Source organism: Amblyraja radiata, chromosome 8 (assembly GCF_010909765.2).
Source record: "Amblyraja radiata isolate CabotCenter1 chromosome 8, sAmbRad1.1.pri, whole genome shotgun sequence".
NCBI classification, from domain to species: domain Eukaryota; kingdom Metazoa; phylum Chordata; class Chondrichthyes; order Rajiformes; family Rajidae; genus Amblyraja; species Amblyraja radiata.
The window spans coordinates 63,642,988-63,650,693 of record NC_045963.1 but is presented as its reverse complement, the minus strand read 5'-3'; the positions used below and the strand labels follow the sequence as shown (position 1 = coordinate 63,650,693).

Genomic DNA, 7,706 nt, shown 5'->3' with positions numbered 1-7,706 from the left:
CCTCAACTACCTTCTGTGGCAGAGAATTCCACAGATTCACCACTCTCTGTGTAAAAAATGATTTTCTCATCTCGGTCCTAAAAGACTTCCCTCTTATCCTTAAACTGTGACCCCTAGTTCTGGACTTCCCCAACATCGGGAATAATCTTCCTGCATCTAGCTTGTCCAACCCCATAAGAATTTTGTAAATTTCTATAAGATCCCCCCCTCAATCATCAAAAGTCCAGCGTGTACAAGCCGAGTCTATCCAGTCTTTCTTCATATGAAAGTCCTGACATCCCAGAAATCAGTCTGGTGAACCTTCTCTGTACTCCCTCTATGGCAAGAATGTCTTTCCTCAGATTAGGAGACCAAAACTGTACGCAATACTCCAGGTGTGGTCTCACCAAGACCCTGTACAACTGCTTTTGCTATGAATGCTAACATACCATTTGCTTTCTTCACTGCCTGATGTACCTGCATGCCTACTTTCAATGACTGGTGTACCATGACACCCAGGTCTCGTTGCATCTCCCCTTTTCCTAATCGGCCACCATTCAGATAATAGTCTACTTTCCTGTTTTTGCCACCAAAGTGGACAACCTCACATTTATCCACATTATACTGCATCTGCCATGCATTTGCCCACTCACCCAACCTATCCAAGTCACCTTGCAGCCTCCTAGCATCCTCCTCACAGCTAACACTGCCCCCCAGCTTCGTGTCATCCGCAAACTTGGAGATGTTGCATTCAATTCCCCCATCCAGATCATTAAGATCAGAGAAGCTGGATTGACTGTGACCTTTTTCCTTCGGAGCATTGGAAGCTGAAGGATGAGATTTCTGAAGTATGTAAAATGACAAGAGGCATGGATAAAGTGAACACACAGTTTATTTCCCCATGGTACAGGTTGTAAAACTGGACGACATTGGCTTAAGGTGAGAGGGGCAATATTTAAGAGGGACCACATAGCAACATTTTCACAGCCCTCTCCTATCATCTCCTATTATCTCAAACATAGCTTCACAGTTTAAGCTGCATGTTTATTAGAAAGCAGCAACATCTATATACAGGCAGTTGAACAATTTGAACAACCAATGCAATATTTTAAAGCAGTAAACAATAACTTGAGGAAGTCTATACAACCATTGCAAAGTCTCCATATACTTGCTTGTCTTTTTTTCTTATCATACTTTGGGAAGCAACTAGCTAGCTGATACATGCCATCAACCAGCTTCAATGTAGATGTCACTTATTTTTCCTATACTTTTATCAATGGGAGAATGGTGTGGAAAGGGATGTTTTTTCGTGATGCACAAATGTTCCTTCTAATAAACGTCTCTTGTGCCATACATAAAGCGAATGGAACCTCTGGGACTTATACCTTTACATGTCTGACGTGTCTGCCTGTGCAGATATCATCCAATCTTCCTTCACCTAAATGAGGAAGGCGAGACCGTTCACCTGTGGGACGCTTGTTTGCTGCCTGTTTAAAGAAAATTAAACAGAACCCAGTTACACAAAGCAAAATGGTGAAGAATGCATGAGTCTGAAGTGTCATCTGTTCATGTTCTCCAGAGATGCTGCCTGACCCCTTGTGATAATACAGCACTTGCTGTGCTTTAATGCACGTTCAAATCAGTTTCAGACATTGCCCGAAATGTTCAGTTGAGTGTCTAAACACAGGTATGTATCTCTGTTCTCGAATAATGTTAAACCCAAAGGGATCTTAAAGTCATGGTCACAGAGCTATATAGCATGGAAACAGGCCCTTAAGCCCACCTTGTACATGTCAACCATGGGCTAATTCAACTTACCTGCATTTGGCCCTCTCGACCCTTTCTATTCAAATATCTGTCTAAATGTTCTTTGAAAGTCGTAATTGTATCGGATTCTATAGCTTTCTCAGGCAACTCATTTGGGAAATGGACTACTGTCTGCATGAAAAAGTTGCCTCTAAAGGTCCCTCAAAAAGTTCTCACCTCTCACCTCAAACATATACCCTTTAGTTTTACAATCCTCCACCATGGAAAAAATACTGTAAGCATTCACTTTATCCATGTCCCTCATCATCCTGAACACCACAATAAGATCGACCAGCCCTCAGACTCCAAATCTGAAAGTTCCAGCCAAGGCACCTCTCCTTCGAGATTCCCCACCAGATCAAGTTGCTTCTCACTGCCCAACATAGTCAGGTTAATTCCCGGGATGGCGGGACTGACATATGATGAAAGAATGGATCGACTGGGCTTATATTTACTGGAATCTAGAAGGATGAGAGTGGTTCATATAGAAACATATAAAATTCTTAAGGGATTGGACAGGCTAGATGCAGGAGAAATGTTCCCGATGTTGGGGGAGTCCAGAACCAGGGGTCATAGTTTAACAATAAGGGGTAGGCCATTTAAGACTGATATGAGGGGGTGGAAGATTGCAACCTTTACGTGGTCCGCCCTGTTTCGATGAATGCAATCAACCTGGCGTGCACAATCAAATAGAATAAGTTTACAGCTACAACTTTGGCTGTGCACGCCGTATGGAAGAAGAACATTTTTACCCATAGAGTTGTGCATCTGTGGAATTCTCTGCCACAGAAAGCAGTGGAGGCAAATTCACTGGATATATTCAAGAAAGAGTTAACCCTCTTAGGGCTAACGGAATCAAGGGACATGGGGAGAAATGTGGAACGAGGTGCCGATTTTGGATGATCAACCATGATCATATTGAATGGCGGTGCTGGCTCGAAGGGGCTGAATGGACTACTCCCACACCTATTTTCTACAGTGCATTCCGAAAGTATTCAGACCCCTTCACTTTTACAAGTTTTTTTCTTTTTTTATCATCAATCTACACACAATACCCCAGAATAAAGAAGCGAATGCAGGTGTTTAGAAATTTTTGCAAAGTAATTAAAAAGAAATAACTGAAATATCACATTTACATAAGTATTCAGACCCTTTGCTATGACACTCAAAATTGAGCTTAGATTCATCCTGTTTCCATTGATTATCCTTGAGATGTTTCTACAACTTGATTATAGTCCATCAGTGGTAAATTAAATTGATTGGACATGATTTGTAAAGGCACACACCTGTCTACATAAAGTCCCCTAGTTGACAATAGGTCAGAGCAAAACCAAGCCATGAAGACAAAGGAATTGTCAGTGGACCTTCGAGACAGGATTGTGTCAAGACACAGCTCTGGGAAGGGTATAAAACAATCTCTGCAGCATTGCAGGTCCCGAAGAGCACAGTGGCCTCCGTCATTCTTAACTTCGGAACCACCAGGACTCGTCATAGAGCTGGCCGCCCGGCCAAACTGAGCAATCGGTCTAGAAGGACCTTAGTCAGGGAGGTGACCAAGAACCCGATGGTCACTCTGACAGAGCTCCATAGATCCTCTGTGGAGATGGAAGAACCTTCCAGAAGAACAACTATATCTGCAGCACTCCATCAATATGGTAGATTGGCCAGACCGAAGCCACACCTCAGTCAGGATCGAGGGAAAGATGAACGGAGCAAAGTCCAGAGAGATCCTTGATGAAAAACTGCTCCAGAGCGTTCTAGACCTCAGACTGGGGCGGAGGTTTAACTTCCAACTGGACAACAACCCTAAGCACACAGCCAAGACAACGCAGGAGTGGCTTTGTGACAAGTCTATGAATGTCCTTGAGTGGCCCAGCCAGAGCCTGGACTTGAACCGGATCGAACATCTCTGGTGGGACCTGAAAATAGCTGTGCATTGATGTTCCCCATCCAACCTGACAGAGCTTGAGAGGATCTGCAGAGAAGAATGGGAGAAATTACCCAAACAGGTGTGCCAAGCTTGTAGCGTCATACCCAAGAAGACTTGAGGCTGTAATCGCTGCCAAAGGTGCCTCAACAAAATACTGAGTAAAGGGTCTGAATACTTATGTATATGTGATCTTTCAGGTTTTTTTTAATTACTTTGCAAAAATTTCCAAACACCTGTTTCTGCTTTTTTATTATGGGACATTGTGTGTAGATTGATGATAAAGAAATGAATTCAATCCATTTTAGAATAAGGCTGTCACGTAACAAAATGTGGAAAAAGTGAAGTGTTCTGAATACTATGTTTTATGTTTTATGTTTCTATAGAGAACTCATTAAAATCGAGAACACTTCAGTAAGACCCCACTTTCACCACCCAAACTGGGCAACTTAAGTCAATTTGTTACTTTTGCCAAAAATTGACCCCGCTTCACCCTGACGGTAATTAAGGTAAGAATGTGGTTGAGTTCTTGTTTAGTGACAGATGCCCTCTCTCTGATGTCATAGTGACCGATCACTGAAGGATGTGGTCAGGGAATACGAGTTTCATCTTGATCACTATCGTCCAATCCCCAACAATTCATGGAACAGCTTTTGTTGGAAATGTCAGAGACAATATCTGAAACCAAGGTGGGATAATGAATTAGAAATTGACTTGCTCTGGATCCCTTGACCCCGGATTAAATACTCAGTGTTACCAGGATTGCAAGGATGCGTGTTCATAGCCAGATTATCCGACTCGGTGATTGCTGTTAATTTACTCTCTGAACCAAACTTGTAGTCAGACTGAACTCCTGTCGGCCTATCCCCACGCTTGTCGTTCCTGTCTGAATCCTCACCATTTCTGCTGCAGTTGACAGATATCACATGGTGCAGATGCGTCAATGTCAACAGTTACTAGAACGTACCTCGGAGATGACCGTAGATGGACTGAGTGGGCCTTTGTAAATCCTAGCAGAAAACAAAGAAATGTTGGAAACAGCAGCTTAGCAACTCATGCTCATCGAAACGCTTCAACGTCTTAAATGTGACTTTTCTTACCATGTAGATGGCGTTTGGATCTGCCTGGTGATCTCCTGAATTCTACAACACAACACAATCAAACAGTTACTTTGGTCAAAAAGCTGGCTTCAGAATTCACTGCAGTCACCATGGCCACTCGTGTTATTGAAAACTACAAAGTCAGTTGTCAAGTGCACAGAAGGAAGTGGAGGTTATTGTCAAGTTAAGCAAAATATTGCAGTCACTGCAAATAATTGACAGAGGATCAGGAAGATGAAAGGAACAGAATGCTGGGCACTTCACACAAACCCCATTGGCAGGGGGTGTTGAGCAGCCTGAGAACAGACTTTGTTTCCCCATCTCTGAAACTCCTAGTCAGTCTGTGGTCGGGCAACTGAAGGGAGAGAGGAAATAAATCGGAGCAGAGGTTCTGAAAGATTGTAGCAGGAATCCTGGCAGCTCCCTTCATTGTGTTCAGGAGAACAAGTACTGAATATGTTCAGTACGATGATGAGACATGATGGAACTACACTCATAAGAAAAATATAACTTCTCCACACAGTGAAACGACTGCAATCTCTACTCTGGGACACACACTCCATGGAAATGGGAACAGCAAGCACACACACACCACACTCTCCATGTCATGCAGGAGTCAGCAGTTTCAGCAGAGCTGAAGTACTAAGAATGATTATCATCAAAGTCATGGGGAGAGATTTTTGAAAGGATTCTGAAACCATATTAATCAGGAACCTGCCTTTACTGTGGTTAAACACTCCAATTAGTTTGAAGCGAACATTATCAGACAGTTGAAGTAGTTGTGCTAATGGTGGAGCTGATGGCCAAATGTTTGGCCAGAGAGGATGGTTCTGAGCAGACAAAAGCAGGAGAGATCCAGAGGTTGATCTCCGCTCAGGTTAAAATGCTGAAGCTGAACCTTCAGTGGACTGTTAGACCTGGTAGTGTGTTCTCACAAGCCTGCTCACGAGCAGTGCATGTCCCATTCTCCATCAACAGATGCACCATGTACATTTACAAATCATAAAGACAAGTGCGATGATGATCAATGCACTCAATGATTAACAAAACCTTCAATGATTAACAAAACACTCAATGATCCACAAAGCCAGTGGAGTAAATAGCTGATGGGAAGCTAATAGCACACCATCAGGGAGAGGGATCCCAGCACAGGTCTGCTTATCCCAGAAAACCATCAGAACTCACCGGGACATTTCTTGCCACGGAAATGTTTTCATAATCTGCTCCTGTGGTCTAATGATCAGCCGCTCTGGACTGGGCTGTGAAATAGAGAACAAGATTTCACAATGAGCAACCTCGGAGCTGTGAACCATTTTGCTGCCCAACAGCATAATGACAGCTCTTTGACAATCGGAACCAGCCTTTCCAATTTCACTAACTCCACACAGCAATCAGATCAGACTGAATTATCTAGTTACACATACAGGACTGGTGGCTTCCCGAAGCTCTGCATCTAATGAGGCAAATGGCTCCAGTAACAGCAAGAACTCCCAGCACCAATGGCAGAATCATCCAGGGAAGGCAAGTCACCACTACTTGATTCTCCTTTGTTTGAGAAACTGCAAAGAAATCACATAATTGGATAAACATCAGGGGAAAATAATGTCAGTGCAGAAGAAAGCCACTTGGCCCATCGTTCTGTGTCAGCTCTTTGAAAGAGTGGTCCACTGATCCTAACCCACTCATTCCCCAGAGTCCTACAAAAGGTTCTCACTGGAATTTAACATTGCTATTCAACGCACGTCCACCAGCTGACCCAACTGGCCACTGAATAAAGCACAGTCCCCAGAGGCACCCTGTTCCTTCAACCTTCATTGACCATTCTGATATAAATGTGCTGTGATAAATGAAGGAAGGGGAGCACCGAGTGTTCACAAGCCAGTGAGTTTACCTGGCCTGTTATTGGAATACATCCTAATGAACCAAATAAGCATTAATTTAGAAATCATTAAATGTCAGCAAGCTTGAATTGGGCCCCGTTGTAACAGTGCGGAGGTGATACATAGAGAGGTCAGGGTAGCAGTGGAGGGGGATTAAAGTGGTGACAACAGGAAGCTCAAGGTCACTCCTGTAGATGGAGTGGAAATACTCCACAAAGCATTCACTCCATCTGTGTAGAAAGGAACTGCAGATGCTGGTTTATGCTGAAGACAGGCACAAAGTGCTGGAGTTACTCAGTGGGTCAGGCAGTGTCTCTGAATAAAAAGGAAGGGTGACGTTTCAGGTTAGAACCCATGTTTACACCCTGCAGTGTTACATTGTCTGACGAAGGGTTCTGACCTGAAATATTACCCATCTTTTTTCACCAGAGATGCCGCCTGACCTGCTGAGTTACTCCAGCACTTTGTGTCAACTGTGTTTAATTTCCTCCGTGTGGAAGAGACCACGCGGCGAACACCAAATGCAGTACATCTGTTTGGAAAAAGTGCAAGTCATTCACTGCTTAACCTGGAAAGGCCATTTGTGTCCCTAGACGGTTGGAAGGGAAGAGGTGAAAAGTCAAGTGTTGCTTCTCCTGTGTTTTTGCATGGAGACATGCCGGATGAGTGTGAGTGGTTGGTGGGGGCGGACGAGGTGGTGACGGGATATTGTCGGATCTGGTGAAAAATGCAAAGAATGATCGGATGAATATGGCAGGTTCCTGGGTGGAAGGTAAGGAGCAAGGGAACTATGTTCTTATCCACTCCTGGAAAGAGGAAGAGTGAGAGCATAGATCAGGGGTTCCCAACCTTTTTAGTCCCGCAACTTTACCCTTTACCCCTGGCAACTTTAATAGCACATAACAATGTTATTGCACTTATTTATGAACAACTAATGATGTACAGATACCAGAACCAAACACAGTCAGTCAAAGGAAAAAAAATGTACAAATCCAGAATCAACAAATTTACCAC

At 43.6% G+C, this 7,706-nt stretch overlaps 1 long non-coding RNA gene across 1 annotated transcript; it reads right to left on the bottom strand.

Moving 5' to 3' along the window:
- Positions 1-4,678: 4,678 nt before the first annotated feature.
- LOC116975773 lies at positions 4,679-6,047 on the bottom strand. The gene is made up of 3 exons (XR_004412763.1): positions 5,998-6,047; positions 4,813-4,854; positions 4,679-4,722 (listed from the first exon to the last, which is right to left on the bottom strand). It is a non-coding gene; the product is annotated as an uncharacterized LOC116975773 (long non-coding RNA).
- Positions 6,048-7,706: the final 1,659 nt, after the last annotated feature.